Source organism: Juglans regia, chromosome 1 (genome assembly GCF_001411555.2).
Source record: "Juglans regia cultivar Chandler chromosome 1, Walnut 2.0, whole genome shotgun sequence".
Lineage (NCBI taxonomy): Eukaryota > Viridiplantae > Streptophyta > Magnoliopsida > Fagales > Juglandaceae > Juglans > Juglans regia.
In genome coordinates, this window is record NC_049901.1 from 29,288,445 (window position 1) to 29,305,514 (window position 17,070).

Consider the following 17,070-nt stretch of genomic DNA (forward strand, 5'->3'; position numbering starts at 1 on the left):
TACATGGTTAATTAGAAATATATTGTCTTTAGGTTTTGGATTTATGTGAAAATCTTTATATAATATTTTTTGGTTTTTTTGAATTTGTGAGTGCTAGTTATATTACTCAAGTTTAGGAATATGTTAATACATGTTGTTGTGATTTTATGCTTACTCTTGAATTTTGTGAATAGTTTGTGAGTTTATGGTGTTCATTGATGAATTAATATGTGTAGAAATATTGTTGTGGGAATATTGTTGTTGTTGTTGTGATATGGATTTGAAATAATATGATTATTGTTTGTGAATTTTTATTGAATATGTTTATATGGTTAGAAATATATTTGTTTAGGTTTTAGTATTTATGTGAATTTTTGATATAATATTTTTTTTTGTGTTTTTTGAATTTGTTCTTTAACAAGAAAATTATAAGTTTATGATTTTAATTTAAGTAAAGATTAAAAACATTTAATATGAGACTTAATATTTAACATTTAATAAATATATATAATATATTCATACTAATTTAGCTAGAATATGATTATTATTCAAATTATAACTATAGTATAAAACTTGCTTTTAAAAAAAAGAAAAAAAAAGTATATAACTTAAGTATATATAAAGTATAATATATACATACAATAACTATAATTAATAATTACTTATTAAATATAAATAACTCACTCATTTAAAATTATGTAATAACATATGAAATTAAGTATAACAATTAAAATGATACTTTAGGAATGATAATAATTAAAATTATATTATAACCTTTGAAATTAAATATAACAATTAAAATGAGACTTTAGGAATGACAATAATTAAAATTATATTATAACCTTTGAAATTAAGTATAACAATTAAAATTATATTATAACTTTGAAATTAAGTATAACAATTAAAATTATACTTTAGGAATGATAATAATTAGAATTATATAATAACCTTTGAAGAAATTATATATAATAACTATAATAACAATTAAAATTACATAGGCATCAATTAACAATGTCCTAATATATATAATAACAATTAAATTATAATTGTGATGCATCCGAGATCAAAAAATTAATATTTCGTATATGATAGCCCCAACCAATCCAAAATCACTATAAAAACTTTGTTGCCTATTGAAAAATCTGAAGTTTCGATTCCGTAACTATTCATTTTTATTTTATTTTATAAGTATAATAGTATCACCTTCGTATTGTGCTATATTGTTAAATTAGAGAGAGATGAAAGAATATGTGAACAAGTTTCGTGTCTTGTAGACAACGAGGGAGTATGATCTTGAAGAAATGTTGAAATTTTAGTTTAATTGTTTGACTGTTAAAGTCTCCCCGGCCTTTAGAGTTGCAAGGTCGGACAGTTTGTGACGGTTAAGTAATTAGACTAAAATTCAGACATTTCTTCAAGATCATTCTCCCTCGTTATGTACAAGACACAAAACTTGTTCACATAATCTTCAATCTCTCTAATTTAACAATATAACACTAGTACTAGAAGGTAACATTGTTAATTTAAACAACATGGACATATTGTTTGTAGTGTTTTTTGATAGATATGGTGTGACATTGCATAAATAACCTTAGACCCGTTTGAGAATTAGTATACATTTATGTGTCCACTAATTCCTGAATTGTCCATTGTGGACAGTTTGAGATTATATTATCTGTATTGCACATTTTTGTTACTCCTACTTGCCACGTTTAATATGAAGTTTTGGTGTCTTCTTCTACTATTCTTCGGGTATACTGTTCGGAGGGTCACAATCCCTCTATTTGAACATGTATACTTGGAAAACTATGGGGAGATACTGCCGAAATTTCCACTAACGTAGAAAGTAGTAGAGTGACGAGATTTGTGCAATATGGAGAATATAATCTCGATTGGGATAGGTCCAACTACCTTATAAAAAAAGCAATGAGAATTGGAGCATGACATGCATGTGAATTTCAATGTACGTGTTATTAATAGATAGATGTTTTTAGAAATTGACAAAAATTGGATGCGTTTGGGCAATAGACCTGGAAAGGATTACTTACCCTATGTGCGTGGAGTAAGAACCTTCATTGATTTTGCACAGGCCTCTACTAATAGTTGTGGTTACATTAAGTGTCCATGTCGAGGGTGTAAAAATTTGTGTGTGATAGGGTTGGATGAAGTAGAAAGTCATATATTTGTGAACGGTATGGATCTGGGGTATACTCGATGGGTACTGCATGGTGAACTGTATGAACAGTCAGCACATGTATTGGTCGATCATCACAATTATTTGCGGCACATGGATGATGATTATGAGCAGGATGAGATGGATGAGATGTTGGGTGACATTAGAACGGGGATGTTTATGGATGAGGTTGACGACAATGCCTCAAGTGGTGGGGGGATTGATTGTGATAATTTTGCTTCAATGTGGGAAGATGCAAAGTGTGAGCTTTATCCAAGCTGTACAAAACATTCCAAAATGTCGTTTATTGTGCGGTTGCTTCACATTAAGTCATTGTGTGGGATGTCGATGAAAGCAATAAACATGGTATTGGACTTATTTAATGAGGTGCTTCCCGATGGGTCTGCATTTCCCTAGAACTTTTATGAAGCGAAACAGTTGAGAAAGAGATTAGGATTTGAGTACAAGTCCATACATGCATGCAAGAATGATTGTGTTTTGTTTTGTTTTGGAAGGAGAACGAGGAGAAACAAGCATGTCCTGTATGCAGAGAGTCAAGGTGGAAGGATAAGAAAAACGTGCCGGTTAAGGTGTTGCGGTATTTTCTCTTGAGACCTTGGTTGCAAAGACTATATATGTGTAAAAAAACAGCACATGATATGAGGTGGCACGAGGAGAACAGAGTTAAGAATGACGCATATATGAAGCACTCAGCTGATTCACTTGCATGGCAATCTTTCGAAAATCAATATCCAGAGTTGGGATAAAAGCTCGGAACGTGCGCTTGGGACTCACAACCGATGGCTTCAACCCTTTGGGAATATGTGTACAAGTTATAGCACTTGACCCATAGTGTTGATTCCGTACAATCTTCCACCATGGAGGTGCATGAAGGCGCCTAACTTTTAGTTAACTTTAGGGCAGGTTTGGGACCAAAAACAAAACACAAAATTCTCATCTCATCTCATCTCATCATTACACATTTTTCAAATCCCCATACAAAATATAATAAACAATTCAACTTTTTCAAATCTCAATACACATTTTTCAAATCCCAAAACAATAATAATATTAAAACTTAATATTTTAAACTTCAAAACAAAACACAAAATTCTCATCTCATCCCCCAAACCTACCCTCATCCCAGGCCCGAGATCACCTGGTAATGACATTAACGTATTCATGCAGCCGTTAATTGAAGAGCTAAAAGAGTTATGGGAAACAAGCGTTAGAACTTATGATGCATCCATGTTGACATCTTTTCAGATGCATGCTACGGAAATGTGGACCATGAATGATTTCCCGGCATATGGGAATCTTTCCGGCTGGAGTACGAAAGGGAAGTTAGCATGTCCGACGTGTAATAAAGACACTGCTAGATGTAACAGCCCTCTAGAAATTCATTGGTGAAATTTCTATTGACTTTAGGAATCTCGTAAAAACCCCATAAGTTTTTATGAATCAACCAATTGCATAGGTTTTAGTCTGTCAACATAGTCAGTGTTATCACTCACTATGGTGCTAGAAATATAAGTTTTATTTATTTGAGGTGGTTAGAAGTGTAAGAATGCATTATCGTCCACGCCATTAGACTCAGTGGATTATTTAGGATTTTATGGTGCAATAGCTTATTTTCATAATTCCGGACGAAACGTCTGTTGGAAATTGTGAAATTATTTTTAGGGGCACTTCGAGGTTGAATTTCGGTATAATATTTTCACTGTAGGTTAATATGAATATTTAGGAATATTTAGTGTTAAGTTTATGATTCACTTTTTCGGAGTGAATAGTAACCTCGATAAGCGCACCAATTGCAGTATTTCAAGATCATAGTGTGGAATGTCCAAATTAGATTAGAGAAGTTTTATTTAGATACTTGGCAAGATCTTAGCCACACTTAGTGAATAATATTAGACACTTGGCACCATGATGAATGTTTGTTGGATTTGAAGGAATCAAGGTATGAGATCATGCCACTTAAGCAAAACCTTGTTTCATCTGCTCAACCAAATTGTGCCAGACCAAAGAGGTTTTCAATCCTAGTGAAACCCTAAATGGTGGGAATCCAATTGAAAGCCCAAAAGCTTTGTTGAAATCGAAACCCTAAACGGTTTCCCCAAAACCCTAAAGTTGGCCTCTAAACATTTTTCTAATCCGATTTATAGCATTGTGTTTAATCACTTGATTAAATCACTTCCACATGCTATTAATCCTTCAAATTTGTGTTTGAACATCATTATCCAACCTTGTTAAACTTGAAAATTTGATTGGGCCAAGTGATATTGGATTTGGGCTTGATAACAACCCAAACCCTCTTTAAACCCCAAAATTTAGGCCCATTCGGTGTAGGCCCATTAAGGCCCACGAAATTGGTCACCATTAGCATTGCTTCATGGCTAAGTTTTGTACCCCCACTTGGCTGGCCAGATCTATACAAGAAGGGCCTAGAAGGTTCTTGAAAGACAGCTAAAGGGCCACCTCACTCTTTCACTCTCACACTCCACCTTGAGAAAAGATCTTGGTCTGATTTTTATGAGAAGAAAAGGCCAACACTCAACCATTCTTTCAGTCCTATAACTTTACATAGCTTGTGTAAGAAGCTCTCCAGTCCACTTCCCACGAAAAACAGCTCTCCTTTACACTTTTCCTTCATAGAACACAAAAGACACTCTTGGACAGTTTTTCGTACCTCTTTTGAACGCCTGTTTCGAAGCTTTTGTAAGTGTTTTCTTGCAAATTTTCCTTCATGAAAGTTCTTTATTTTGGAGTCTAGTTTACGTGGATACCTTATTCGTTCCATTTGGAGATCATTTGATCGGTCAAAAGTTGTTTAGACCCCAGAAAGGTCATTCTGGGCGATAAACTGGAGAGTGTGTTATATTTTGGAGTTTTTGACCAAGCTAATGAATAGATCTTGGTCCGAAATTTTTATGGAGTACTGTTAACATGTGTATATGATTATTGGTTGAGGATTTGTTGCATGATTAAAAGTTTTGGTGAAATATTTTCTTAGGTCTAGAAACTTAGAAACTGGAAGAGGAAAAACAGTTTCTGTTTTGAGAAAGTTTAAATCTTTTATGGTTTAATCTTATTCCAATGGCTTTGATATTTTTATTGGAAGATCCTAAGCCTCTTATATACATGTTAGAATGTTATTTTGAAGATATTTGATGTTAGTTTTGAAGATATTAAATTTTATGCAAGGAGATATTTGGTTAGGCCAAAGTGATGATGTTCTTGGCTAAATTTATGTTTTGGTTGATGTTTAACCATGTGATCTTGAGTTTGAAGCTTGGATCTGTTTTAGGACACCTTTTTAAACCATGTGAGGTTTTGGTTTGAAGATCACTTCTTTATAACTCATGGATCAAGAGGTTGATCAAAACAAGTTAGAAACAAAATTCTGTTTTGAACTTAGAAGACAAACCAAAAAGTTCAAGTATGGTTTTAGTGATTTTGATGACTTTTGTTCGTGATTCAAAACATGATTATTCTTAGGAATATGTTATGTGTGTAGTAGAAGAAAAATTTTGGTTTAATCACGAGTTTTGAGATTTGAAAGAATTACAACAAAAAGCAAAAGAATTTGCCTTGTAAGTTTCGGCCATATAGAGTTTTGATGGTTGTATTTAGTTTTAAATTTTTCTGAATTGATATTTGAGCTTAGGACAAAATTTACATAAGGTGTGTAAATTTTGGTGATTTTTGGAGTTAGGATGGAAAATCCTTAAGTTAGGGGTAAAATAGTCATTTTCCCACATAAAGAGGGTAAAATGGTAACTTTACTCTAAGTTGATATTTTTCCATATTCATAATTGTTAGTGATTAAGTTCTAATTTTTAGAAATCACTACTTTCAGTTTTTCATGATTGCAGTTGAGTTTTGTCTCGAAGCACGAAAATCGAGGTAAGTTAGCTTTTAACTTACTATCAATTTAATGTGTATGTGTGATAAGTAAGGAAACTAAATTGTATGTATGCATGTTATCATATATGCCATGCCTAGTTATTACATATTTATCTGTTACATAGAATTTATTCTGTCATGAATTATTCATCTGTTACATAAGATATTCTGTCACGTATTGCTTTACATTGCTATACATTCAAGTATGTCATGTTAAGTTAAGTATGCCATCTGTTACATGTATTTCATGTCACTTAATATTCACTGTCACATGTTATGCCATGTTAAGAAATGTTGTCTGTTACATGGTATGCTATGTTACGAAATGTTGCCTGTTACATCTATGCCATGTTATGAAATGTTGTCTGTTATATTTATGTTTCAAAGTATGTCATGTCTGTCTTCTTACGTTCATGTCACGTTACGCTACGTCAAGATTTATGTCTTTTATGTCATGTTCATATTACGTCACGTTACGAAATGTCATGTCTGCCGGTTAAGTCATTTATGTCAATCACGACCCTAAGTGCTAGGATGGGGTAATATCCTAGTGGAACTCCTTTGTTCATGCTGGAGTGTCTAAATAGGTGTGAAATTCCCTGGGTTGACGAAGTACAGTCAGCAGGTTACGAATGAGACCTAATTAGCTGGTCATCGGAGCACGCCAGACACTAATGTCGATGGTGTCACACATTATGTTACGTGTGTCCACAGCAAGTGTGGCACAAACAAATAAGTCATGGGGCCAGAACAATTGTGGAGCATGAAGTATGGGGCCATAACAACTGTGGAGCATACACTACGTGAGACACAGCAATTGTGACACGTAGAATACGTGGGGACACAAGAACTGTGGAGTACGTATTAACGCACTCATAGCTGGTATAGAAACCTGTGATGTGATGCGGTAATCGGCAGGGACACACGGCTCAAGGGGACCTGTGTAGCACCCATATGGTCACATTAATGGTTAAGTCTATTAAATAAGATTCCAAGTTCAAGTCATGTTTCACGTTATGTTATGTTCAAGTTTACGTTCACGCAATCATGGTAATCCCATGAGACAAGAATATGTTTTAAGTTCATGTTATGTTATGTTCACGTTTACGTTATGTTCCAAGTTCACATTTATGTTATGTCATGCTCAGGTTCAAGTTATGTTCAAGTTCATGTTCACGTTCATGGTATGTTTCAAGTCTATGTAATGTTTCAAGTTCACATTCATGCTATGTTTCAAGTCCATGTTATGTTTCAAGTCACGTTCATGCTAAGCTTCAGTTTCAATTTAAGTTATGCCAGTTATGTTATGTTGTATGTCAAGTTATGCTATGATTACTTATGATTTGATTATGCATTTATACTTTTACTGCCATGCATGCATCATTAACCTGTGTGGAAGTTTCCTGTTAACTTGCTGAGATTTGTAATCAAATCTCACTGTGGTAGTCCCAACTACCATTCTCCCGAATGGTAGATCTTATTACAGGATCTGAAGGAGAATCGAGAATCGACCAATCTGGAAATGGTCGACTAAGCGACGATGCGATGTAGGTGTTAGTACAGTAGTTACCTCAGATTACTACTTGTATTTGTGGAGTTCAATCTCCATCACTCTTTTGATCACAACCTTTTCGGACTAGTGTTGTGATATCAGTTTTTGAGTATGTCATTATGTATGAAGAATGTTTTAAGTATTTGAGATATTTCAGTTTGGTGCATAGTATTGCTGAAGAAAAAAAAAAATTATCCGCTGCGAATATTGCATAATGCTAGATGCATGTTAGGAATATTGCATCTTATATGTCATGAACGGGGGCAGGTAACCTTGTGTTGCATGTCTCGACGCTTCAAATGTCCGTCCGATCCCAAGCGGAATTTGGGGGCGTCACAACTTTCCACTGCGATATACTGCATAATGCTAGTTATCACTAAGTGCATTGCATCTTATCTGTTATGTACAAGGGGTATGTAATCTTGTGTTGCATGTCTCAGCGTTTCAGTTTCCGCCAAATCCCGAGGCTGGGGGCGCCATAATGCCCCTGCCACATTTATAGACATGATGAACTGAGTGTTCAAACCTTATCTGGATAGTTTTGTAGTCATATTCATTGATGACATATTGATCTACTCTAGAAGAGAATGAGAGCATAGGCAATATCTCCGTTTGGCTTTGGAAAGGCTGAAAGAACATATTGTACGTCAAATTTAGTAAATGTGAATTTTAGCTTAAGGAGGTGAGATTTAGTCAAGGAGTATCAGTTGACCCCAGCAAGGTCAAAGTTGTGGTAGATTGTAAGCATCCGACTAGTGTGCATGAGATCCAGAGTTTCCTAGGATTAGCTGGCTACTATCGACATTTCGTAAAAGGATTCTCCAAGCTATCAGGACCTCTTACTGCCCTAACTAAGAAAGATGCTAAGTATATTTGGACAGAGAAGTGTGAGCAGAGTTTCTTGGAACTCAATGAAAGACTCACAATCGCACCAGTATTAGCTTTACCTAAACCCCATAGGCCTTACGTTGTACTTTCGATTCGTCCAAATTAGCACTCGGATGCGTCCTTATGCAAGATGAGCTAGTGGCTACCTAAGCCTCATGGAAACTGAAGAATCACGAGCAAAATTACCCCACTAAGATTAAGCTACATAATGATTTGAAACTTATGGTTTAATCAATATTATTGGGATGATTTAGTTATTTTAGCATAAGTTCTTTTTCACCCTTGCTTTTCGCTACGATTATTGCATATTGCTAGCTGCATTTCTAGGATGCATTGCATACCATGTGACGCCCTCAAATTCTGTTTGAGATCGGACGAACATTTGAAGCGTCGGAACATGCAACACAAGGTTACCTGCCCCTGTTCATGACATATAAGATGCAATGTTTCTAACATGCATCTAGCATTATGCAATATTCACAGCAGATAATTTTTTTTTTTAGCAATACTATGCACCAAACTTATAATATCCCAAAAAGTTAAAACATAATCCATGCATACTTAACTAAATTAACAAAATAAACATCCATGATTATAGCACGAGTCTCAGAAGACTGGAATCTCAAAAGAACGGAGATTTGGCTCCATAATTACATTGCCAAAATATACTATTTGGATAGTTCGTTGAATAACTTGCGTAACTCGACTAACAATGTCGAAATACTATCCAAAGACCTAATTATGGAGGCTACAAGTTTCGTGTTGCATCTACGATGTCTAGTCAACCTCTTTCAGCCTGCCAGTGTCTACTCCCTGCTATGATCCTGACACATCACCTACCATTCGGGGGGAATGGTAGTTGAGACTACCATGGTGAGATTTGATTACAAATCTTAGCAAGTTAACAGGAAACTTCAACACAGGTTAATGATGCATGCATAGCAATAAAAGAATGAATACATAATCAAAGTCGTAAGTAAGCATAACTTAACTTGATATATAGCATGGCATAAATGTTATAACTTGCACTGAAACTGAAACTTAGCTTGACGTGACATGACATGTATGTGAACTTAAAATATAACATGGACTAGCAACATAGCATGAACGTGAACTTGAAACATAACATGGACTTGAAACATAGCATGAACGTGAACATGCATAATTTGAATATGAACTTGAATATAACATGAACCTGAGCATAACATGACATAAACGTTAACTTAAAACATAAAGTGAACGTGAACATGACATAACATGAATATGAATATAACCTGACATGAACGTGAACTTGAAATATAATATGGACTTGAAACATAGCATAAACGTGAACATACATAACATAAACGTGAACTTGAACATAACATGAACGTGAACATAACCTGACATGAACATGAACTTGAAACATAATATGGACTTGAAACATAGCATGAATGTGAACTTGAACATAACATAACATAAACGTTAACTTGAAACATATTCTTGTGTCATGGGGTCACCATGATAGAGTAGCCATATCTTATGGGGTTACCATGATTGCGTAATCTTATCACATGGGGTTACCATGATTGCGTAATCTTATCTCATAGGGTTACCATGATTGTGTATTCTTATCTCATGAGGTTACCATGATTGCATATTCTTATCTCATGGGGTTACCATGATTGAGTATTCTTATCTCATGGGATTACCATGATAGTGTATTCTTATCTCATGGGGTTACCATGATTTAACAAAACTATGAACTGAACAATAACTTAATTGTACAAAGACGTACATGAACGTAAGTTGAAAGGCATGACGTACTTGACAGAAAATATTTTGTAGCTTGACATAACATGTGACAGACAATATTTCATGGCATGACATAACATGTAATAGTTAATGTTTACATGACATGGCATACATGTAACAGTGAACATTATGTGACATGGCATACATGTAACAGATGACATAACGTAACATGATATGCTTGCAACTTATAGCAATACGTGACATAATAAACATGTAATGACATGACATGGTATATATAATAACATATGAACATAAATTGTAGTTTTCTTACTCATCATACATACATAGTCCTATAATAGTAAGTTAAGAGTTAACTTACCTCGATCGTCGCGTTCTACGATAATAAAGCGCAAAACATGAAGAATTGAAAATAGTTATTATAAAAATTAGAAATTTAATCACTAACAATTAGAAGCATGAAAACAAATTAACTTAGAGTAAAATTACTATTTTATCCTCTACATGTGGAAAAATGATTACCCCTAACATAAGGATTTCACATCCTAACTCCAAAAATTTTTAAAATGTACATTCCTCATTTAAATTTTGTCCAAAACTCAAATATCAATTTAGAAAAATTTAAAACAAATCACAACTATGGAAAACACACTATGGCCGAAACATCCATAGGATTTTTCTCCTGATTTTTGTTGCACTTCTTCTAATTTCAAAACTCATGATTAAACCAAATTTTTGCAACAAAGATTTTCCTATCCTAAGTTTAAAAACATACTTATAATATCCAACAAGAACTTTCTAATCATCAACCCAAAACTTTTTAGTAAAAGGATCCAAACTTTTTAACTAAAAACAAACCCTTGAATCATAAGTTTTAATCTTATTCAAAACATCTCTAAGAATTCTAAAAAATCAAATCTTACTTCTAACATATTCATAACATCATCCTAAGATCAACCATGCTTTAAATTATCAAACAAAAGTCCCCAAAAATCACAAAATAACACTTGGAGTTTTTGGTTTTACACTTAATCCAAAAACAGAAACTTTTCTCTCAACTAACTTTGATCAATCTCTTGATCCATGGCTTAAAGACGTGTGATCTTCAAAAAAAACTATCAAATGATTTTAAAATGTATCCTAAAGAAGATCCAACCATCAAACTTAAAATCACATGGCTAAAATTCAATAAAACATGGATCTAACCCAAAAAATCAAATCTTAGGCCTAATCGAAATCCTCTTGCATAAAAAAAATCATATCTTTAAAAATAATACTAAATATCTTTAGAATAACATTCTAACATGTATATAAGAGGTTTAGGATCATCACATAAAAATATCAAAGCTTTCGGAGTAAGATTAAACAATGAAATATTCAAATTTTCTCAAAACAAAAATTATTTTTTCACCTCCAGTTTTCAAATTTCAAGATCTAAGGAAATCTATTATCAAAAGTTTTAGTCATGCAATAAAACCTCAATGACCATTCACAAACATATGCTAACAATGCTCCATTAAATTTTCGGACCAAGATATGTCCATTAGCTTGGTCAAAATTTTCAAAACATAACATACTCTCCAGTTTCACTCTTAGAATGACCTTGTCATGGTTAAAAATATTTTTGACTGATCAAATGAGTATAGAATGAGACTAATAAGATATTTACGAAAACTACACTGAAATACAAACAACTTTTATGAAGGAGTCATTGTGCAAAAATACTTACAAAGGGTCAAAAATCTCCATGCAAAAAGATTCTGAAATATACCCGAGAGAGCTCTTATTAGTTTTTCTCTAAGAACGGGGTGAAAAAGTGATGAAATGGAGTGAAATTGTCTTGCACGACTTTAGAATTCTGGAGGGGGAAGTTATGGGCTTGAATGACCCTTGATTGGAGGTGGCTATGTGACATAAAGTGGAGAATAGTGATAGGCAAGGACTGCCTGCAGCAGCTGTGAGGTATGAAGGTTGATGAGGTGGATTTATCCTTCACATCAAGGCACTATTGGGTGCAGCCAAGGGCAGTGGATGGCCTGCCATGTGGGGGAGGAAATTTAAAAGGTTGGATAATGATGTCATAACAAGTATTTGATTAATTAATAGCATGTGGAAGTGATTTACTCAAGTGATTAAACACAATGCTAGAAATTGGATTAAAAAGGGTTTAGAGGCCAACTTTAGGATTTAGGAAGCCATTTAAGGTTTCGATTTCAACCAAACTTTTGAGGTTTCAATTGGATTCCAATCATTTAGGGTTCCGCTAGAATTAAAACCCTCTTTCGTCTGACACAATATGGTTGATCAGATGAAACAAAGTTTTGCTTAGGTGGCAAGATCTCACACATTGATTTCCTTCACAAATCTATCTAATGGTTACTCATGGTACTAAGTGTCTAATACTATTCTCTATGTGTGGCTAAGATCTTACCAAATGTCCAAATAAAACTTTTCTAACCTAATTTAGACATTCCATATTGTGATTTTGAAAACACTGCACTGTGTGCGCTTATCGAGGTTACTAGTCACTCCGAAAGAATGCATAATAAACATAGTACTGAAAAATCCTAAATATTCATATTAACCTATAGTGAAAATCGTTTACCGAAATTCAACCCCGAAGTGCCCCTAAAAAGAATTTCACAATTTCGAATAGGTGTTTCGTCCGAAATTATGAAAATGAGTTATTGCGCCATAAAATCTTAAATAATCAACTAAGTCTAATGGTGTAGATCAAAACACATTCTGATACTTCTAACTATCTCAAATAATTAAACTCATATTTCTAGCACCATAGTGAGTGATAACACTAACTATGTTGACAGACAAAAACTTGTGCGATTGGTCGATTCGTAAAAATTTATGAGGTTTTCACAAAGTTTCTAAAGTCAATAGAAATTCCACCAGTGAATTTCTAGTAGGCTGTTATCTACTAACTATCATGTATGTGAGTATGTAACCTTATGTTGCATGTTTCGACGTTCTAAGTTTTCGTTATATCCCAAGCGGAGGTTGGGGGCGTCACAAGACTCTATTGAGGGTTGAGAAAAAAAAATTAAAGAAAAAAAAACTGACACTTTGTGGAATCCCATAAAGGGATCTCTTTGTATCCCTAGTATTTCTCTTTTACTTGTATCTTATTGTATTTTCTAGGGAAAAAAACAAAAAAATAAATAGAACCACTTCTCATAAGTCACTGTTTCGTATCAGCCAAGACACACCTTACGTGGCAGCAATTTTATTTTTATTTTTTTCCCTCCTCCCTATCACACGTTCCTCTCTCGCCCATTTGAAATTTTTTGAGCCCCGTCGCCCGTCCCCATCTTCTTATCGCACCACCCTCGGATCTCAAACTCCGATCATCGTCACTGGTGGTGCTGCTAATACCAACAATAGAACTCCAAAGAACCGGATCCGAAACCCGGACCCAAGTTCTATCATTGGTACGTGGTATTAGAACTCCAAAGAACCTGGGTACCATCATCTCTCTCGTTCCGGGTCTGTGTTGGGTTAGTTTTGTGTGAGGTACGTGGAAACCATGACTGTGCAATATTCGTGATAAAATAGGAATGGTTAGTTTTGGTCATATATTGATGCATTTCTTGTAATCTCGTGTTTTGGTTATGCAATAAAAGAGGAATAATCAACGATGTTGATTTGGGATTTTTTTTATATATATATTTGGGATTTTGGATTATATATTCACATTCTTTGATTTTTGAAATCTAGAGGACAATATCTTTTTATTTTTGTTTGATACATCTTTGTTGTTCCTTTATTATCTGCTTTTAGTAGTTAAGAATGTAGAATGTAGCTTGGTGTACTCTGTTTAGGATCAATTACATTTCTGCTACATTCTTTTAAAGGTTTCTTATAACTGTGAACCACCTTGATCAACTAGTTTAGTTTACAAAAAAGCTGTGACAAAATTTGGATATTTGTTTCCCAAAGCGTTGAAGTGAAAAAATGAATTTAAATTTTCAGTAAATATAAAAGTCAGACCCATTGTGTGGATACTGATGTTGTACATTCATGCCAAGGAACAATATTTCAGGGAACAATTCGTTTTAAGAATCGTGTGCTGTTTTCTATTCTTATATTAAGAGGGGATTGAAAAGAAGATATTAAACAAGAATGAAATAAGAATAGCAACTAGCTCTAGCAAGAAGCATATAGGAGATCAAACAGTCACAGACAAAGACAGTGCTTTGATATAAATCAACAAATTATGTGAGACTAGTGTTTTATGGTCAAGATCAAGAAAGGAATAGATATATGTACTATTCTTTTTTCCATCTCTCTTTCTAAAATAAAATGCTCATCTTCATCCAAAATAGAATACATATATGTACTATTCCCAGTGATCGCATTATTATGATTATGGATTTTCCCTTTTCTTTTTCTTTTCCTTTTGGTTTGTTTACTTCTTGTGAGATTACTTCACAAAATGTCGTTTAATGTCTGCTTTTTTTTGTTAATTATTAAAACAATGATATTATAAATTAAATATCCATTATGTCTGCTTTTCGTTTTTTCATACTCTTTGGTTATTATTGTTTGATTATTTATTATATTGTGTTTGGTGGTTTTTATTACTCAATAACATATAGAAGAAGATTCTGTGAGTTGTAATATCAGTACAACCCAAGGGATTGGTGGTGACTCCTCATTTATTCCAGTGAATGTGGAGGAGCATGGGAGTCTTCCAACTCCTTCATCCACATATACACAACATACTACCCGTTCCATCCCACCTTTATCCAAGAAAAAAAAAAATACCTAGTAACCAATCGGTGATTTGGGAACACTTTACTAAAGTGTAACTTATTGACCATGATAACCCAAGAGCTCAGTGCAATTATTGCGCTAAGCTATACAGTTGCCACTACAAGAATGTCACTTCATCTATGATATACTACCTCCAGAATGCATGCGAAACTTCCCCTCTTAAATTTAAAGGAGTTGAAAAAAGTCAATCATCTAGTATTAAAAGGGATGTAGAGGGAAGAATGTGTAGCCCACAAGGTCTAGTGAAATATGACTCAAAAAAAACTTAGGGTGTCAACCGCTAAGTTTTTTAGTAGGTGTTAATTGCCTTTTAGGCTAGTGGAGAACAAAGAGTTTGTTGAGTTCGTGACTGATTTAGAATTTCGATTTACTTTGCCATCCCGAATCACTGTAAAAATGGATTGTATTAAGCTATATAATGAACATAAGATACAGCTAAAGAAATTGTTGGATGACCAAAGAATCTGTCTAATCACCGATACCTGGACATTGGTGCAAAATATGAACTATATGTGGATTACTACACATTTTATTGATTGCAACTGAAAATTGCACCAAAAAATAATAAAGTTTTGCCAAATTCTCAACTATAAGGGCGAAATTATTGGGAGGGTGTTAGACTTGGGATTACATAATTGAGAGATTAATAAAATTTTGACCATCATAGTTGATAACGCCTCCTCTAATGATGTTGTTATTGATTACATAAGAAGAAGGATAAAGGAAAGTGATTGTACGATATTGGGAGGTGAGTTTCTTCACATGTGGTGTGTTGTACATATATTGAATTTGATTATTATGGACGGTTTGAGATATGTTTATGAGTTTGTAACAAGGATTAGAGATGCCGTTAGATATGTGAAGTCTCATCGTCAAGGTTTGTCAAGTTTAAGGCTTGTGCGACAAAGGAAAATATTAGTGGGATGATGATTTGCTTGGATGTTTCTACTAGATGGAACTCCACATATTTGATGTTAAGTACTGCTGAAAAACACAAACAAGTCTTTGAACACTATTATATGTATGTGGATAGTGAATTTGTAAACCCCACTATTGATGATTGGAAAAAAACATATATTTTTATAGAGTTGCTGAAAATATTTTATGATGTTACATTAAACGTTTCCGGTTCTTTGTATGTGATGGCTAATGTATACTTCCAATAACTCTGCACAATTGAAGACATATTAAATGATATGTGCAATAGTTATGATATTATCACTATGACCATGAACATAAATATGAAAATTAAGTATGAAAAGTATTGGGGTAGCACAGATAGGTTCAACTTGATGATATATATTACTTTTATACTTGATCCACGATATAAAATGATAGTAATGAAGTTTTGGTTGAAACAGTGCAAAGGGAATGAGTTGACGGATAAGATAGAGGCCTAGGTTAAACTTTTGTTAAACCGCTTGATTGAACAGTATAACAAATTTCGTGTGGGTAGTGAGGGGAGTTCTAATGCGGCTCAAGAGAGGCCAAGCACTACTTCTACTTCCACTACTATATTGACTAAATTTGATATCAAGTTAAAGGAATACCTTCAGGAGCAAGGGTTTATAGAGTTTAGATCAGAACTAGATGAGTATTTGTCGAAGTGGTGTGCACAAAAATCACTCAATTTTGATATTTTGGATTGGTGGAAAGTTAATGCCACCAATTATTTTATTCTTGCTGAGGTAGCACGTGATGTGTTAGCCACCCTCATTTCCACTGTTACCTCGGAGTCTGCATTCAGTATTAGAGGACACATCTTGGATTCTTTTAGGAATTTATTGTCTCCAGAGACTGTTGAATCCCTCATTTGCATTCAAAATTGGTTAAGGACCAAACTTGTCGACATTCGAGAATCGGAAGAATACATATAATCGATGGACCTTGAAGGTAAGTTTGAAACTTGAAATATTGTTTTAATATCTATCTATCTATCTCGGTTTATTATATATCTAACTCAAATTTTAATATTTTTTTAGATGATCATCAAGTTTCATCTTTAATAGAGGCTGTTGTGAGTCTCTCTTCC